The sequence below is a fragment of the Lissotriton vulgaris genome, chromosome 12, assembly GCF_964263255.1.
Source record: "Lissotriton vulgaris chromosome 12, aLisVul1.2, whole genome shotgun sequence".
In the NCBI taxonomy this organism is placed as follows: Eukaryota; Metazoa; Chordata; class Amphibia; order Caudata; family Salamandridae; genus Lissotriton; species Lissotriton vulgaris.
In genome coordinates, this window is record NC_141700.1 from 523,026,244 (window position 1) to 523,045,603 (window position 19,360).

The following is a 19,360-nucleotide window of genomic DNA, read 5'->3' on the forward strand; positions in this document are numbered from 1 at the left end:
CTCTCCGGAAGCTCCTACATTTGTACAGTGGCGTGCAAGGTTATTAGCTATACATCAGTTAGAATTCTCTGCATTTTCTTGTAAAGGGAAGAGACGGCGGCAATTCACAACTCAAATTTGGGTGCCTGTGGCGGAATGGATTGGATAAAAGAATAGCGTTGTTCAGGCTGCATTCCCATTCTAGTATTTTCTTCATTTGTCTCCGCTGTGTTTTCCTCAGTCCCAATTGTTAGGAATGTATTCGCTTTATTATTTGTCTAACCTGCTAACCTATTGTTTATTCTATTCTGTATGAATAACCAATTCTGCTGTCTAAGTTGTAATTTTGTATTGCTTAATGTCTGGTCTCAATAAAATAAAATAAAAAATAAAAATGTACCAGGTGAGTCAATTTACATTTTAAAAGTGATGCAAGTGCAAAGGGATTAGGAGCTGTTTTGATTAAAAAAAGTGAAGGTGTGGAGAGGTTATTAGTGTGTGCTTCCAGGTGTCTTAGAGGTTCAGAAAATAATTATTCTGTCATAGAAAAAGAGTTGTTGGCTATCTACTGGTCTTTGAGGAAGTTCAGAAATTTGGTTTGGGGAACTAAAGTGAAAGTATTTTCAGATCACAAGCCACTTAAGGAAGTTTTCTCAAAAAAGGGGTTGGATTCTATTTCTACGAGAATCAGAAAGTGGATTATTTCTCTTCAAGAATTTGACTATGATGTAGATTACATTCCTGGTGTTAGCAATATATCAACTGACTGTCTTTCTCGTTTAGTTAATCCAGAAGTTCTAGATTTAGATGAAGGTGTCTCTTGTGAGGATAATCTTGTAAGTGTTTGTGAAATCACTTCTGGGACTATTAGTGAGTCTGAATGGAGAGAGGAAATTCAGAAAGATGAGGAAATTAAAAGTGTCATAGAGAGATTAAATAATAACAAACGTCTTGATAAACCTTGGGTTTTGGTTAGTGAAGAATTATCAGTTCTTGATGGTGTTCTTGCTTGTGGCACTAAACGTGTTCCTCCTGTGGGGATAGAAGTAAACTTTTGAATCTAGCTCACTCTGGTCATCTTGGAATGGTGAAAAGAAAAGAGTTTTTGAGATTACAATTTTGGTGGGCTGGGATGGATTTAGCAGTTGAAAGGGTGGTGCGTAAATGTCTAGAATGTTGTGCGAGTGACAAGATTCTTAAAACTAAACAAATTCCTATTGTTTGTAGAAAGTTGCCCAAATACCCATGGGATGAGATTGCCATTGATATTCTTGGTCCACTGCATGTGGTGAGTGATACTCCCTACCTGATTGTAGTTCTAGATTTGTATTCAAGATGGTTCGAGGCTGGGGCAGTTAGAGATATCTCTACATGAAGTGTTGTAAAGTTTTTAGAAGAAATTTTTAAAAGAGAGTTTTCCAAATAGTATACTTTCCGATAATGGACCACAATTTTCTTCTAATGAGTTTTTATCATTTCTAAGAAATTGTGGTATTGTTCAAAAGAGAAGTGCAATCTATCATCCTGAAATTAATGGCGCTGTGGAGAGAGTCAATAAAACTGTCAAATAAAGCATATAACTGACTAGGGCGAATGGTTTGAGTTGGAAAGATGTCCTTCAAGATAGGATCACAGCTTATCGTATGTTACCCCATCTTACTACCGGGAGGTCTCCCTTTGAACTTTTTAAAGGTAGGGTTCCCAATTCTAAGTTATGTCCAGGATGGATGAAATTAAACAAAGGTCTCATTGACAATCAATATTATTGGTGATTGGAGAACCAGAGAAGAGAAAAAACAGGTTGATAGAAAAACGTATTTTGATACCAAGAAAAGTGTTAGTAATTGGAGATCTAGTGAAAATTAGATCTCCAGTTGGATGTCAACCTTGGTCAAAATTTACGAAGAGCAGATATGTGGTTAAGTTATTTAAGAATGCAGTCAAAACCGATGATGGTAGAATTTGGAACAAAAATAGGGTTGTTGTAAGTTCAAAACTATCTTTTTCTAAGGATATGAGTTTGAGAAAGACTCATGCTGTCCTTCGGCCAGTAATGTACCTTCTTCTGCTAAGTCTTCATATTTGTTAACAAGTTTAAGAGAAAGTCAGAGAGTACGTAGACTCCTGGTATACATGAAAGATTATGTATACATTTTTTGTGCTGTTTAAAAAAAAAATCTTCTCCTTACTTGTTTTTATTTCTGTAAAAGAGGGAGATGTGTGACATTGTACAGTACGTTTATTCAATATAGAATCTCTCTTTATTATTGGTCTACTTAGAATGTTATTTTGAGAATGCTTACTTGGAAGTTCCGTGACTGTCAGTTGTACTTGATCGGTTGATGGATGAGGTGAATAAACCAGACGTGTTCATACTTCTTACTGTCTCTGAGTTTCCTTCAGTCAACAAACTGCAACTTTACAGTCACTTTATCATAAACTATTCAGTCACATTTTTGTTATTTTTTTCTGGGTCTAACCATTGAGCTGTTGTTGGCAGGAAGCCCTCATCTCGGTGGCTTAAGACCTGATGTAATGTTTTTACTTCAGATATTTTAGGGCAAAGCTGCATCGACACATCGTATGAAGGTGGCTATGGTACATTCTATCCTCTCTCCACGTTTCACAGTAGTCCCAGGTGTAAGAGAAACAACTGAATCTGTTTGATACCATTTAGCTGGAAATCTGCAAAAATTCCATCACCCAGATAGACCGGGGAACCCAATCAAGTCCCAGTGGGTGGGTTTGAGTTCCTCAAAGCCTTAATATCTGGTTAACAGGGCCCTTGTGCTCTGGTGGTTGATGTCTGGGGCACTGGACACAGTGCTAGGGAGACCTGTGTCCCAGGTATTCTCAGGGAGTAATGCTCAAGTGGAGAAACGACACTGGAGTTGGGATACCATCCAAAATCTTTGTTACCTGTCAGCCCGTGGATTTCAGCCTTCACAGGCTTGTGTCTTTAAACTGGCTGTTTGCAGTCAAAGTTTTTAGTTGACTGGTGTACTATTGAGCCCGAGGAGCCCTCTGGTTTTCCATTTTCAAATGGTGTGATTGTCATTAAGGGTTAGATGTCAACCACAATATCTTTGTAACAGGAAGGATACAGTGGTGGTGCTTGAATTTATGCAATTAGTACAACGGGTACCTCAGAAAACGGTACTATCTTATGACCCAGGGTGAAGAGGAAAATCTGTGTGTCCTTCTCAAGCTAGAAAAGTTGTGATACAGGCTTCAGCAAAGTCAGGTGTAGTACACAATAGGCCGATGAAGATGAAGGCGCACCACACTGGTAGTCCTGAGATGTTTCCCACAATGTCTCTCGATATTCAAGCAACTCAGACTCAGGTTGCTTCTGGCCAGCAAAGGTTCAAAATACTTTCAGCTCCTGGTGGCTCTCTTCTTCACAACAACCTCCAGATGAGTGGGTCGTTCCCTCCTCTTCTTTCAAAGCACGTCACAGCAGAAATGTTTCTTTAGATTTTAAGGTTGGTCCTCGCTTTGAGGACAAACGGCCTTGTTCCCTCCTAACACCCCTTTCGGGCTGTGCTGATCCAATAAGGCCTTCTCTTGATGCAATATAGTTTACTTGCTCAAAGCGTCCAATGATTATCCTACTTTTTGAAACTGGAGAGACAATCAAGTTCAACCTAACTTTAAATATTTAACTCAGCACCAACTCCAGTCGTTTGTATCTTTGCTTGTACTCTTGTAATTTTACAGGGCACAGAAGAGGGAAAGTGCCCAATGGTTAGATTGAGAATTCCAGGAAGAGGCTATTAAGGTACTTCATGCTATATCTCTTCATTGCGAGATGTCACCTCCAACAACACAGGGGAAAGTGGAGATAGCTACTGTTGCTGGCAGAGGTCGTGACCTGGCAGGAAATGGTTCCATCTTTCCCAAAGCACCCAGACATCGAAGGGCCCTCCGAGCAAAGTGCGTAAGAGTAGCAGCACCAAGGCTGTCTCATACATAGTGAACAATGTTCACCTGAAGTATTCTGTGCCCTGGTACACCACTGACCTTGCATATGGTCTTCCAGCCAAACAGCACCCCGAGAAGAAAGCAATGACCCCTGTTATGGTCGGTGGGATTAACAAAAGTTTAATAAAAGAGAGCCGCTATGTGTCCCCACCACTAAATACAGGTAATGGGGCTGGGGTACAATTTCGTACACCTTTCAAAAGTTCAGCCTGGAGTTCTGCTGGTGGAGTGTCATCAGAAGTTGGAGCCTCTCCAGTGGGTTCTCGGATTGTAGAGTTAACCAGTGGTAAAATCAAATTAAGGCCAGAAATAGTCAAACAAGATTAGTGTGGCACAACTTTCCTAGTCAGGCAGGGTGTTTCAGTGCCTTCAGTATTCTCCTTCCAGATTGTCTGCAAAGGGATTACTCCTGCCCAGGATATTTCTTGTTATTGGAATGTGAAAACTTTCAGAAAAGTCATTCCCCAATCTCGTGTGACTTCCCTGTCTGGTGCTTCACAGTGAAGTCCAGCCTTTGCTGGTAAATAGGCCAACGAAGAAAGTTGTGATCTTCACCCTACATTTTCGTCCTTCAAATAAAAACTAGAAACATAAAAATTAAGTGAATAAGTTCTAGGGACATCTCAGAAAGTTAGGGGTACTTAGGCCAAAGTGGAAGGTATCTATAATCACATTTCAGGATTCTAGCCTTTAAAACATTACACAACTATAAACATATAAAATGGAAAATAAAATAATGCATACAAGAAATAAATCGACAGTGTAACAAAACAATATTAATAGACAAATGCATTATTTGGTCCAACCTAGGGATAAATTAAGTGAAACTCAGCAGACAAATACATATGTACATCATGTTAGATATGCCAGATCTCGAGAGAGGACAGAGTAGGAGGAATTCACAATAGTCAAAGGAGGGTAATTTGGTAAGCTTTGTTAAAATACAAGGATTTATAAATTGAAGATTTACTGTCGGAAAGAACATGTAAACCTGTCTATCGGCAGCGAAAACGAGCAATCAAAATTTCAAATTGATGGTCGGGAACACTGGGCAGGGAAATAAAGTAGTGCTGAACAGTAAAAGAGCCAAGAAAGTTTTAATTTGCCTTTGGATTAAGGATATGTGCTTAAATGATTTTTTTCAGGAATAATACTTATATATTGGGCAGGAAAAGGTAGCATAGGCATGCGCATAATGGCCCCTCTGAATCAAACTCCAGCAAGAGTAATTCAAGACTAACTTTGGACAGGATCAATAAGAAATCCTTTTAGATTTCCGAACATGAATTCTATGTCAGGACTGGAGGCGAGGATTATGCCTTCTCTCTTCGCTTTATTACAATAGCAGCATGAAGGTCAACCAAAAGGACTACGTTTCTCATGAACCATAGGGAAAACAGTAGTCAAAAAGCAAACATGGTAACAAACAATCAGAGGCAGCAATAATGTCCAATCAGGGGCAACCAGCCCAACATAGTCCCTTGCTAGTGTCCATTCCTCTTTCTTCGCTGCTCCGCAGCTAAGTGAAGTACTCTCCAGTTTGTTGCTGTATTGTGCTTATTTGTTGATTTATGGTTAGATTGCCTTGATATGGTTATTACCTTTATCCTGTGCTGTATCGTCATGCTGTGACGCCGTGTTTGTAGAGGCGATTGCACCTGTTTTTCTCTGAAGTGCTTAATTCTCCGTGGTTTAGCGCTGCGGCGCTCAGCGTGCGCTGGCTCCGATTCCTTCCCCCTTCTTTCGGGGGTCACGGTTCGCCACCTTCGGGTGTTTTGTTTTTTATAGAGTCGCCACGGGGTCGAGGTCTTCCTCGTCCCTATGTGGCGATTGTGGTGCTGGCTGGGACTTGCGGACCTCCCGCCACTAGAGGGCGCAGGAGGTCATCTGGGTCGCGGCGTGTCGTTTGATCTCTTCACAACAATTCAAACGTTGCGCGCACGTCTCCGCTGAAGGGCCCTGATCTGAGGAGTACGCCTGTCTGGGTTGCAGCGGCTTAGGCGGGCTCATTGCTGCGTTGCCGCTGCATTTACTTGGTGAACGCTCCACCGCCCTGCTCTACTGTTTTTCAAAGAGGGCTGTGGAGACAGTATTGCTTTATTGAACGCCTCGTGCAAGGTCCTGTATCTGCCTCTTTAGGCCACTGAGGGGACAAAGCCCAGACCGGTGAGCGCCCCTTGGCAAAAGGGTGTGTGTCTTTTATTAGCTGCCAGTCAGTGCACCAATGAAGGTGTGGGGTCCTGCTACTGACCAACCTGGACCTCAATAATTGAGAAACAGAGCTAAGTGGCTGATCAGGAGAGTTAGAAACAGAGTAAGAAGCTGCACAGCCAATCAGTAAGGTGCAGCCAGGGATTAGAATATTACCCAACAACTCAAGTATTTTTTGAAAAAACTTTTTGTATTATTGCATGGGAAACATGGCATCAAATAGACACTTCATCACGACAGTCAGTGCAAAAACGTGAAGAAATATATACAAATATTTACAAAAGTATATCACAGTGAAGGCAACATACACTTACAAACATGGTAAGACAACATATAATCAAATTCATATGGTGACACCAACTATTGTCTGTGACATAGATTCAAAAGCACATAGTTGCAAATTGAACACTTTTTTACAAATTGTTAACGAAAATAGAGCCAGTCCTATGATAACAAAAACCTGTGAACAGGGCGGAACTTAAGATGGAATAGCCTGCCTGTCACGCAACACCTGTGAATAATAAGTTATAAGAAGTTGCAAGAAGGGTCCACAATAGTGGTATGAGTTTGTCCCTGTCTGCACCCCTAGTTCTTGACACAGGCTGGGGGTCAACGCGTTTCGAACCTTGTTTATTCTAGGTTCTCCTCAGGACGAGGACTGGATGACGATGTACCTAAAAAGTAATTTAGGGAAGGTGTCAGCTACTGTATATAGAGTATATATTTAAAACAATGTACAACTCGGACTAATTACCCATGAATAAATAGGATTACCTTCTCAGCCAGAATATTAACTGCATGGAGAGAAGGGTGAAGAGCCACTGGAATTGGTCTGGAAGCACAAAAATGAGGACTATCAAAATGTGCGATTAAAAGAGATGTAACACACGTTGACGGGTTGATTGATTTTAGTAAATATATGATTATATAATGGTACCTGCAAATGGTGTCAAAGATGCCGGATCAAGTGGCGCCCAGGGCGAGTCGTATTAGTCAAGGACTCACATTCTCTTAATTTTAGTGTTTATAACGTAGAAGGCGGCTGGGGAGTAAAGGTACAGAGTTCACAAAATTAAACTCCGCAGCGGACAGGGTTCGCGCTTACACAGATTTCAAAAAAGGAGGCAGAAACGCTTCCTACCTGCACGCGATGAACGCTGTGCGAAGGAGACACGTCTGCTACAAAGTGTCTGGGCGGGAATCAATCTCTCGCTGTCAGCTGTAAACAGACACAGTCCGTAAATATGCTTGAATGTTACCGTTAACTATACCGCGTTAAAGATGGCAATAAAGGAAAGCGGCAGCTAACTTACTCAGAGCCTTCTACAGTCAGAGTCTGTAGTCGTCCGTGATCTGCCGGTCCGGTCAGATTAGTGAGTGGGCGCCGCCCTGTGGGAGGCCACTTAAAGGCACGGCAGTATTGGTGGGTTGATATGGTGTAAAGGATCTTGGTCATTGTAGTTCACAAGGTGTAGGGAATGTCGACAGTGACAATGGGGGGGATGTTTACATGTCTGGATGGTTCGTCTATTGGAAAATGAACCAGGAGTAAATTGCCCGTTTAAAAGCATGACAGATTCACAACAATGGCAAACCATAATCAACCCATCAGAGGAAAAACACATTCTATGTATAACATTTCGCTGTACCAGACCACACCTATATCAAAAATTGAACACATTGATCAACATTGGTCCCTAGACACTCTGGGAATTGTTAATTTAAGCAAGTATTCTTCTACCCGTCTGGCCCCATATTACCAACAGTAAGAAAAGGAAAAACAAGAATGAAAGCATAATGAAGAAAGCCGTAGTGAGAAAAAAAAGAATGCAGACTGCAGCCACAGTCTCACAGCTCAAAGCAGGTCCATTCAACTTACACATGCAGTGCAAGAACTGTTCGGGGAAGATCAGGGTCCCAGGTTGGAAAGTTCAGACATCTCATTTAACCCTGTGTTGGATGTATCAAACTTTAGAATGAGATACGCTTCTTTTTGTGATAAGCGTACATCTGGGTCACCACTGCCACCTCGGATCACTGCCAGAACGGTCCATCGCATGTCATTCACTGAATGTTTTTGTTGTAAAAAATGGGACACCAAGGGTGCCGTAAGAGTCTTGTTGTTTATACGGGACCTGTGTTGTATGATTCTTTGGCGCACTTCCTGCGTAGTCTTGCCGATGTACAGCTTTCTGCAGGGGCACTGGATGGCATACACCGTATACTTGGTCTTACAGTTGGTATGCTCTTCGTGGCGCCAGAACTTGTTCCCATCAGTAAAAAGTGAACCTTCCATTGTAATATTGCAGACAGTGCACGTACCGCATTTGCGATGTCCCTTTACTGGCATTGACCCAAAGATGGTACTCTGGGTGTCTTTTTTTGCCGGTGGCCTGGTAGAGGTGATCATCTGGCCAATACTCCGATTCTTCTTTAGGGCAAACAATGGTGTGCCAGCGTCTGGTAAGATCTCCTCAACCAGATGCCAGTTCCTTCTGATAATTTTTTGTAATTCAGTGGTATGGGGTCCAAAAGTAGAGACACACACCATCCTCTGACTGGTAGTTCTAGATCTTTTCTCGAGGAGATGTTCCCTCGGAGTCCATCTCGCTCTCTTCATCGAGTGTTTGAGCAGCTTCTGCGGATAGCCTCTGTCCTGTAATTTGACCGTAAGTGCTTGCCCATGAAGATCAAATTGTTGGACTGAAGAACAATTCCTCCTGACTCGAAGATATTGCCCGTACGGGAGATTATCCCGGAGGCTCCTCGGGTGGTAGCTCCTATAATGGAGGGCATTGTTCTTGTCTGTTTTCTTTTGGTATAGTGAGCACGTAAGTTCCTCATTTCGGACCGTGATCTCTACATCCAGGAAGGGCATGGTTTTGGAACTGTGGCTGAGACTGAATTTGATGTCCGGGCTCCTGTTGTTCAACCATATATGAAACTCCTCCAAGAGCGGGATTGTCATTGTACACGTACTTGTCCTCATACTGGCCCATATATAGGATGGCCATTTCGGGCTGTCCGTTTGCGCCCGAAATGGCCATCCTATATATGGGCCAGTATGAGGACAAGTACGTGTACAATGACAATCCCTACAAAGAGTACATTGAGCAATGGCTCAGATTCATAGATGATGTCTGGTGCATTTGGAATGGTTCCCAAACGCTCTTGGAGGAGTTTCATATATGGTTGAACAACAGGAGCCCGGACATCAAATTCAGTCTCAGCCACAGTTCCAAAACCATGCCCTTCCTGGATGTAGAGATCACGGTCCGAAATGAGGAACTTACGTGCTCACTATACCAAAAGAAAACAGACAAGAACAATGCCCTCCATTATAGGAGCTACCACCCGAGGAGCCTCCGGGATAATCTCCCGTACGGGCAATATCTTCGAGTCAGGAGGAATTGTTCTTCAGTCCAACAATTTGATCTTCATGGGCAAGCACTTACGGTCAAATTACAGGACAGAGGCTATCCGCAGAAGCTGCTCAAACACTCGATGAAGAGAGCGAGATGGACTCCGAGGGAACATCTCCTCGAGAAAAGATCTAGAACTACCAGTCAGAGGATGGTGTGTGTCTCTACTTTTGGACCCCATACCACTGAATTACAAAAAATTATCAGAAGGAACTGGCATCTGGTTGAGGAGATCTTACCAGACGCTGGCACACCATTGTTTGCCCTAAAGAAGAATCGGAGTATTGGCCAGATGATCACCTCTACCAGGCCACCGGCAAAAAAAGACACCCAGAGTACCATCTTTGGGTCAATGCCAGTAAAGGGACATCGCAAATGCGGTACGTGCACTGTCTGCAATATTACAATGGAAGGTTCACTTTTTACTGATGGGAACAAGTTCTGGCGCCACGAAGAGCATACCAACTGTAAGACCAAGTATACGGTGTATGCCATCCAGTGCCCCTGCAGAAAGCTGTACATCGGCAAGACTACGCAGGAAGTGCGCCAAAGAATCATACAACACAGGTCCCGTATAAACAACAAGACTCTTACGGCACCCTTGGTGTCCCATTTTTTACAACAAAAACATTCAGTGAATGACATGCGATGGACCGTTCTGGCAGTGATCCGAGGTGGCAGTGGTGACCCAGATGTACGCTTATCACAAAAAGAAGCGTATCTCATTCTAAAGTTTGATACATCCAACACAGGGTTAAATGAGATGTCTGAACTTTCCAACCTGGGACCCTGATCTTCCCCGAACAGTTCTTGCACTGCATGTGTAAGTTGAATGGACCTGCTTTGAGCTGTGAGACTGTGGCTGCAGTCTGCATTCTTTTTTTTCTCACTACGGCTTTCTTCATTATGCTTTCATTCTTGTTTTTCCTTTTCTTACTGTTGGTAATATGGGGCCAGACGGGTAGAAGAATACTTGCTTAAATTAACAATTCCCAGAGTGTCTAGGGACCAATGTTGATCAATGTGTTCAATTTTTGATATAGGTGTGGTCTGGTACAGCGAAATGTTATACATAGAATGTGTTTTTCCTCTGATGGGTTGATTATGGTTTGCCATTGTTGTGAATCTGTCATGCTTTTAAACGGGCAATTTACTCCTGGTTCATTTTCCAATAGACGAACCATCCAGACATGTAAACATCCCCCCCATTGTCACTGTCGACATTCCCTACACCTTGTGAACTACAATGACCAAGATCCTTTACACCATATCAACCCACCAATACTGCCGTGCCTTTAAGTGGCCTCCCACAGGGCGGCGCCCACTCACTAATCTGACCGGACCGGCAGATCACGGACGACTACAGACTCTGACTGTAGAAGGCTCTGAGTAAGTTAGCTGCCGCTTTCCTTTATTGCCATCTTTAACGCGGTATAGTTAACGGTAACATTCAAGCATATTTACGGACTGTGTCTGTTTACAGCTGACAGCGAGAGATTGATTCCCGCCCAGACACTTTGTAGCAGACGTGTCTCCTTCGCACAGCGTTCATCGCGTGCAGGTAGGAAGCGTTTCTGCCTCCTTTTTTGAAATCTGTGTAAGCGCGAACCCTGTCCGCTGCGGAGTTTAATTTTGTGAACTCTGTACCTTTACTCCCCAGCCGCCTTCTACGTTATAAACACTAAAATTAAGAGAATGTGAGTCCTTGACTAATACGACTCGCCCTGGGCGCCACTTGATCCGGCATCTTTGACACCATTTGCAGGTACCATTATATAATCATATATTTACTAAAATCAATCAACCCGTCAACGTGTGTTACATCTCTTTTAATCGCACATTTTGATAGTCCTCATTTTTGTGCTTCCAGACCAATTCCAGTGGCTCTTCACCCTTCTCTCCATGCAGTTAATATTCTGGCTGAGAAGGTAATCCTATTTATTCATGGGTAATTAGTCCGAGTTGTACATTGTTTTAAATATATACTCTATATACAGTAGCTGACACCTTCCCTAAATTACTTTTTAGGTACATCGTCATCCAGTCCTCGTCCTGAGGAGAACCTAGAATAAACAAGGTTCGAAACGCGTTGACCCCCAGCCTGTGTCAAGAACTAGGGGTGCAGACAGGGACAAACTCATACCACTATTGTGGACCCTTCTTGCAACTTCTTATAACTTATTATTCACAGGTGTTGCGTGACAGGCAGGCTATTCCATCTTAAGTTCCGCCCTGTTCACAGGTTTTTGTTATCATAGGACTGGCTCTATTTTCGTTAACAATTTGTAAAAAAGTGTTCAATTTGCAACTATGTGCTTTTGAATCTATGTCACAGACAATAGTTGGTGTCACCATATGAATTTGATTATATGTTGTCTTACCATGTTTGTAAGTGTATGTTGCCTTCACTGTGATATACTTTTGTAAATATTTGTATATATTTCTTCACGTTTTTGCACTGACTGTCGTGATGAAGTGTCTATTTGATGCCATGTTTCCCATGCAATAATACAAAAAGTTTTTTCAAAAAATACTTGAGTTGTTGGGTAATATTCTAATCCCTGGCTGCACCTTACTGATTGGCTGTGCAGCTTCTTACTCTGTTTCTAACTCTTTTTATTAGCTGCCAGCAGTTGTCCCCTGGGGCTGGAACCCCTTGAATTGCGGTGCTGCCCTGCCGCCCTGATTGTAGCTGACACCCAGCTCTTTATTCTTACACAAGCCCCTGCTTTAGGCCTGTGAAGTTGCCACTCCAGACCCTTTTGCTCAGTGTTACAGCGGGCATGGAGTACTATGATGAGTATCCTGAGGAGGAGGACTCCCTCACTGAGATGCCCTGGGGGGAGGCATTTTATGATGCTGTTGATTCTTCAATCTACCAGGCTTTTGGCCAGGCCATCCCTCCCCTGGAAGATAGGCTTTCCCGCCAAATAAACAACACTTTTTCACGCCTAGAACAGCGCATAGGAGCTCCCCCTGCCCCGGGCACCCCTCAACCTTCAGCCCCAGCTGGTTCCCCTCCGGCCAAACGGCCCCGGGGTGGATTCTGACGCTTTTGAGCGTTTAAGCCAGGCCTTTCTAGATAGCCGTTCATCCCAACCGGCTGTACTCCCTTCCCCTTCCCAGCCTGCACAGGCCATCCAGCCTGCTGACCCCAATGCTCCAGGGGATCCCGATAACGACCCAGGCCCATCGAGACCCTGGCTTCCCTCCCTCCCAGGAGTTACCCCTCCAGCTACTTCGGACATGTTGGATCCGAATGACATTGTTCACCCCCGCTCTTCGGAGTGGGTCCCGGGTGAGAAAGTGGCTGCTTATGAGGCAGAGCACATCCGCCGGCCCCTGGAAAAGGAAGCTCGTAATTGTCTAACCCCAGAATGCATACCTTCTTACGGAAATTCACCCGGGATCCGAAGAGCGGGATTGATAGGTCCTGGCGAGCTTGCCAGGACAAGCTCCTGGATGCCCTTGGCCCGGCTACAAAGATTTTGGATATGGCAGAGGAGGCCAAGGAATCGGGCTCTACTATCTCTCCCGAGATCCTCTCCAACTGGGCTCAAAGAGTGGTCATTTTCTTGGGGAATGCAAATTGTGCCCTCTCCACAGAGCGCCGCAGGTCACTTCTCATTAAAATTGATCCAAAGTTGGGCAACCTGGTGGACTCTGAGGCCAGAGCGGGGGCGCAAGGGGGTCGATTTGGCGAAGCCCTTCGTGAGGGAGCTCAGAAAATGTGTAAATACCTTCACATCCCTCAATAGGGCGCAGACAATGATCCGGAAGGTGTTTCCCCGTTTTTCGCGTGGCCGGTCGAGGCAGGGTTCGCTCGGCCGGTCGGGGTCACCAGCAGGGTAACCAGAAAGGCTCCGGTCAGCAGCAGGATCAGTCCCACTTCGGGAACTTCTACCCCACCAGGGGTCGCAGAGGCAAAGGAAGAGGCTTCCGTGGAGGTGCCAACAGTTCAAACCCCGGTGAGTGTTCACCTTTCTTCCCCACAAAATCTAGGGGGACAGTTGGCAAGTTGTTACAGGGCTTGGTTGTCCATCACACACGATGCGTGGGTTCTCAAGCCCGTGCAGGGGTTTCATATAGAGTTCCTACAGTTTCCAAGGCAATGCTCCCCTCCCCGTCCCATTCAGTTTTCTCGCACGGATTCCACCCTGGTGGACAAAGAGGTCTCCTCTCTCCTGCACAAGGACGTGATTTCCCCTTCACCCAAGGGTTTTTTAAGCAACATTTTCTTAGTGGACAAAACGGATAGCAGCAAAAGACCCCTCATACACTTAAGCGAATTCAACGAATGGCTGTCGCCATATCAAAATGCTATGGTAAAATGGTATATCGCGATTTCAAAATGGAGGGGATTCACCTCCTTCGGGACGTCCTTCGCCCAAACGATTGGATGGTCAACTTGGACCTCAAAGATGCTTATTTGGTGATTCCCATTTTTCACAAGCACAGGAAGTTCCTGCAGTTCCTGTGGAAAGGCTGCGCCTTTCGTCGGCTCCTTGGTGTTTCACCAAAGTCCTCAAGCTGGAGGTGGAGTTTTTACGGGCCAGAGAAGTCAGGATGATCGTGTATTTGGACGATCTTCTCTTGACGTTGCTTGGAGGTTTCGCTTCAGACGGCGATAGTCCTCCTGCAGGACCTCGGTTTTGTGATCAACAGGGACAAGTCCCTCTTACATCCGACCCAGTCTCTTACCTTTTTGGGGTTCGTCATCGACTCGACCTCCTCTACGCTGTCTTCCAGCGAGAAAAATGTCCAAGATCCGTCACGAGTTGCGCCGCGAGCTGGCCAAGCAGCAGGTGTCCCTTCGCCAGTTAGCGAGGGTGGTAGGCCTTTTATCGGCCTCTATCCAGGCCATCTTCCCATCGCCCCTGCACTACAGGGCTTTGCAGCGCCTAAAAGGTTTCCCTTACTCCCACAAAGTAAGCCTGACGCTCGAAGTGAGGGCCGAGATCCAGTGGTGGTTAGACCACATGGAGGCTTCGAACGGGCGAGCAATCTTCGGCTCTATCCCAGATCTGGTGATCGAGTCAGACGCCAGCAGGCTCGGCTGGGGAGCGCGCTGCAGGGATTTGTTCACGGGAGGTTTATGGTCTCCAGACGAACAGAAATTACACATCAACTGTCTGGAGTTTTTGGCAGGCTAGTTTGCTGTGCGATGTTGGACGAGAGACTTAGTACAGTTGTGCGTCCTTTTGAAGATGGACAATGTCTCGACGGTCCGGTACGTAAATCACTTGGGAGGCACCAGGTCCAAGGCGCTCTTGGACCTGGTGGAAAGTTTTTGGCAGTACTGCCTAGACTGCCAGATATCGGTCAAGGCCGAGTACCTTCCGGGTCGGGACAACTTGGAAGCGGATTTCCAGTCTCGCCACTTCTGAGACTTCAGCTTGTGGTGGTTGGACCCAACCATCTTTGCAGCCTTGAACGGTCACTGGGGGCTGTTCTCTGCAGACCTTTTTGCGTCTTGTCTGGACCACCAAGTCCCTCGGTTCTTCAGTTGGAGGCCGGACCCATTAGTGGTGGCCATAGATGCGTTTCTCCAGGATTGGAGCCTGGAACAGGGGTACGCCTTCCCTCCGTTTGCGATGATCACACGCGCCTCAGCGCAGATTCACAGACAAAAGGCGGATCTGGTGCTGATTTCCCCCCTGTGGAGATCGCAAGTATGGTTTCCAGTTCTTCTGGAACTTTCCTTGGATTTTTCAATCCTACTCCTCCAGTTTCCCGCTCTTCTCACGAGTCCCGAGGGGAGTCATCACCTGCTGGTGTTAGCGGGCTCTCTGTTTCTCATGGCTTGGCGGATTTGCGGGGCAGATGGGAAACCCCAGGTCTTTCGCAAGAAGCTGAGGAATCATCTCAAAGGCCTGGGCAGGCAGTACGGTTAAGCGCTACCGGTCTCCATGGGGCACATGGTCGCATTGGTGTCTGCGATGGGGTTATGATCCCTTGGTTACTGATGATGTTGCCGTGGTGCATTTCTTACCGATCAATCAATACCTTCAGGTCGGTGATTTCATCCAGTCATGTCTCGGTGAATGGTGCCCCAGTAGGGGAACATCACCTGGTGTGCAAGCTGTTGAGGGGCATATGATTGTCGCTGCCCCAAGAGCCTCTGTACTCTTCCCTGTGGGATGTCAATCAAGTCCTTAACTTGTTCCTTTCCTGGCAGCCTAATTGGTATCTTTCGAGGAAAGAACTTTCTGAGAATCTAGCTATGCTTCTTTGTCCAGTTTCGTGCAGGAAGGTCTCGGATGTTCAAGCCCTGGACATTTCGGGGAGAACTTTTTCTCCTGAGGGTATATCCTTTACTCTCCTGAGTCGCACTAAGTGCCATACTAGGGTTATTTCATACCCAGCCTTTCCAGATTCTCCTAAATTGTGCGTGGTCCGCTGCCTCAAGGCGTACAAGGAATTCCATCCTCCTGGGGAGCGTCAATTACTTATTTAACTCCAGAGGCCCTTTAGGGCAGTTTCCTCTCCCATGATTGCCAGGTGGGTTTGTTGGATTATGCAGGAGGCTGGTATAAGTTTCCGTCACTTTGGTGCACACTCTGCTCGGGGAGCAATGGCTTCGAAGGCGTTCAGCTTCGGTGCACGCCTCGAAGATATCCTTAATACGGCAGATTGGTCTTCGGACTCTACCTTTAAGAAGTTCTATTTCAAACCAGTGCTGAATATGGCACAACTAGTTGTGGGCAAGCTTTAAACAAGCATAATCCTCGCCTCCAGTCCTGACATAGAATTAAAAATTTCTTAGCTAACGTAACGGAAAGTTTCAATTCTATTAAGGACTCGGAGGCGAGGATTATCCCGACATTGCTCTCTTGGAGGAGATCAGATCCCTTCCCGTAATGCAGTAAGTAACTGTTTTCCATGTTCTTTGCTGATCATTGAAGATGTATTCTGTCTGCTTTTATCGACTTGTAGGCAGTTCTCTGTGTAACGTTTACCTGTCCTTTCCAGGTGCTGACGCTCAGAAGCAAAATATCTGAAGAGTGCGGATCAGCTGTCGTTGTGCTCCGAAAGAGGAGGAATGGACACTAGCATGGGACTATGTTGGGCTGGTTGCCCCTGATTGGACATTATCGCTGCCTCTGATTGGTTGTTACCATGTTTGTTTTTTGACTACTGTTTTCCATATGGTTCATGGGAAACGTAGTCCTTTTGGTTAACCTTCATGCTGCTATTGTAATAATAAAGCGAAGAGAGAAGGCATAATCCTCGCCTCCGAGTCCTTAATAGAATTGAAACTTTCCGTTACGTTAGCTAGCAAATTTTTCATTAAGGCAGCTTTTCCCACAGTCCACAATATTTTGGATGAAACTTGATGTTGTGCACCGAGCCCTACCCTGCAATCTATTTGCAAACTTCAGGTTGGAGGATCTAACCCATCCTGGACGAGGAGCTGTGCCCCAGCCTTATTTTTTAAGGCATTACTGTATTCCCCCTAATATGATTTTAAAACATTAATAATAAAATCTTTACTGTGCTGCTATATTTCATTCAAGCTGGTGTTCTCTACTGTAGACATCAGAACTTTAGTCACCAAACACGTTCCTAATATCACTTTTGGTCTTCAGATCGCAATGCTGTATCTGCTTATCTTTGCAGCACTTTTCCAGTGTCCTGTGAATGACTTCTAATGCCTGGTGGATCTGTTATTGGGATGACTGAAATGTTTGCCAGGAGGATGGAGGCCCATAGAGCTCTTCAGTACTCAAGATGGCGCTGCCTTATTGTCTGCTAGGTTGCTACGATGAGGACCATCTGCGTCTTGTTTTATCACACCTGCCTGGCCAGACTGCGTAAGACCCCGATTCTCACCTTCAATCCATGACAGAAAGGCTTTGGTGTTCATACCTTAGAGAATATTTTTACAGGTTTATTTTCTTCACGCTAAATCAATCAATCAATAAAACTTTAGTCAGCTTTTGTAATAAAAACCATAAAAGTCCATAATACACCACCATTACACCTAAAAAATACCAGAAACGAAGATACTACACCAAAGCACATAAAAACTACAATAAAGTCAATAAAAAATATATAAAGAATGGGACCCTGACCCAATCACTACCCGCCCCCCATATAATTAATCACGTCGCTCTAAGCTTTACAGCCGCCTTTAAAAAGCTAAGAACATGCCATACTGGGTTCCCAGGAAGCATTAATAAACAAGCATTGGCATAGCCAATAGGTCTCGCCTTTGGGACCTTATAAGTATTTAGTTATGCAGCACAATATCCTTAGTGTAACAGCATTAACTGTTGCATGGCTAAACACTTATCAGGTCCCAAAGGCGAGACCTATTGGCTATGCCAATGCTTGTTAATCCTGAAAGCGCCTCTAATGGAGGTCACAGGCAATCACTTTCGAAAGCCATCAGCAGAGGTCACGGAGGAGCAGGCTGGTCTCTAAGAGTAGCTAAAGGGAAGCAGTGAGGTCACAGAGGTAGGAAATAGTGGGTGGGGCTCATTATAAAGGGACTTATGGAGACTATGAAGGAGGGTGTGGGGAAGTCGCTCAGAGCAGATAAAAGGAAGCAGAGAAGTTGAGATGGGATGGGCGGGAGTTGAAGGAGCTTCACAGCTGCCACATTGCCTCTGTGCATGTCTACAGCAAGGGGGGGTGCTGGACTGTTCCTAAGCGTGACTGAGGGAAAGACTAACTGGCGTGACCAAAGGTGTAAATGTAACACCCAAGGGCATCCATTTTGTTGGATGGATTTGCCTCACACACCCCGAAGGATGTCATGCTTCATCATCGGCGGTTGCTCCTCGTCGGGGAGGCGGTGCAATCCCCGACGGGCTCACCTCAAAGAGGGGCTCTTTGGCGGAGATCTTTTTTCCAACAGCCTTATGGTGAGGTGTGGGTGTGTGGGCAGGGTGGTATGTGATAGTGAAAAAGGGATATTAAAATGTAGCTAAGGGTACCGAAATTAACTTTATTCTGGGGGTCCCTAGTTGCAATTAAAAACAGGGGGCTAGCTCACTAGGAGTCAACGAGTAAGGTCAGGTGAACCTAGATGGGGCTAGTGGTGCAGACGGTCGACATGTTTCTCGCAGTGGGCAATAGTTACCCGCGATTCATCAGGACCTATAAAAGGTGATTTACCACATGCTGGTGTCATGTGTGAGTTTGTGTGTGCATTACCTCTGTGGGGGTTGTCCTATGCCTATCTGTCAAGAACTAACAGCCACCAGAGGGGTCGGCGGGATAAGGCATCAAGGATGAGTCCAAAAGTCAAAACTCTGATCTCTTGTGCCTTGGCTGCATGACCTACCCTTCTCCGCCGAGCTCGGCGGAGAAGGGTAGGTCATGCAGCCAAGGCACAAGAGATCAGAGTTTTGACTTTTGGACTCATCCTTGATGCCTTATCCCGCCGACCCCTCTGGTGGCTGTTAGTTCTTGACAGATAGGCATAGGACAACCCCCACAGAGGTAATGCACACACAAACTCACACATGACACCAGCATGTGGTAAATCACCTTTTATAGGTCCTGATGAATCGCGGGTAACTATTGCCCACTGCGAGAAACATGTCGACCGTCTGCACCACTAGCCCCATCTAGGTTCACCTGACCTTACTCGTTGACTCCTAGTGAGCTAGCCCCCTGTTTTTAATTGCAGCTAGGGACCCCCAGAATAAAGTTAATTTCGGTACCCTTAGCTACATTTTAATATCCCTTTTTCACTATCACATACCACCCTGCCCACACACCCACACCTCACCATAAGGCTGTTGGAAAAAAGA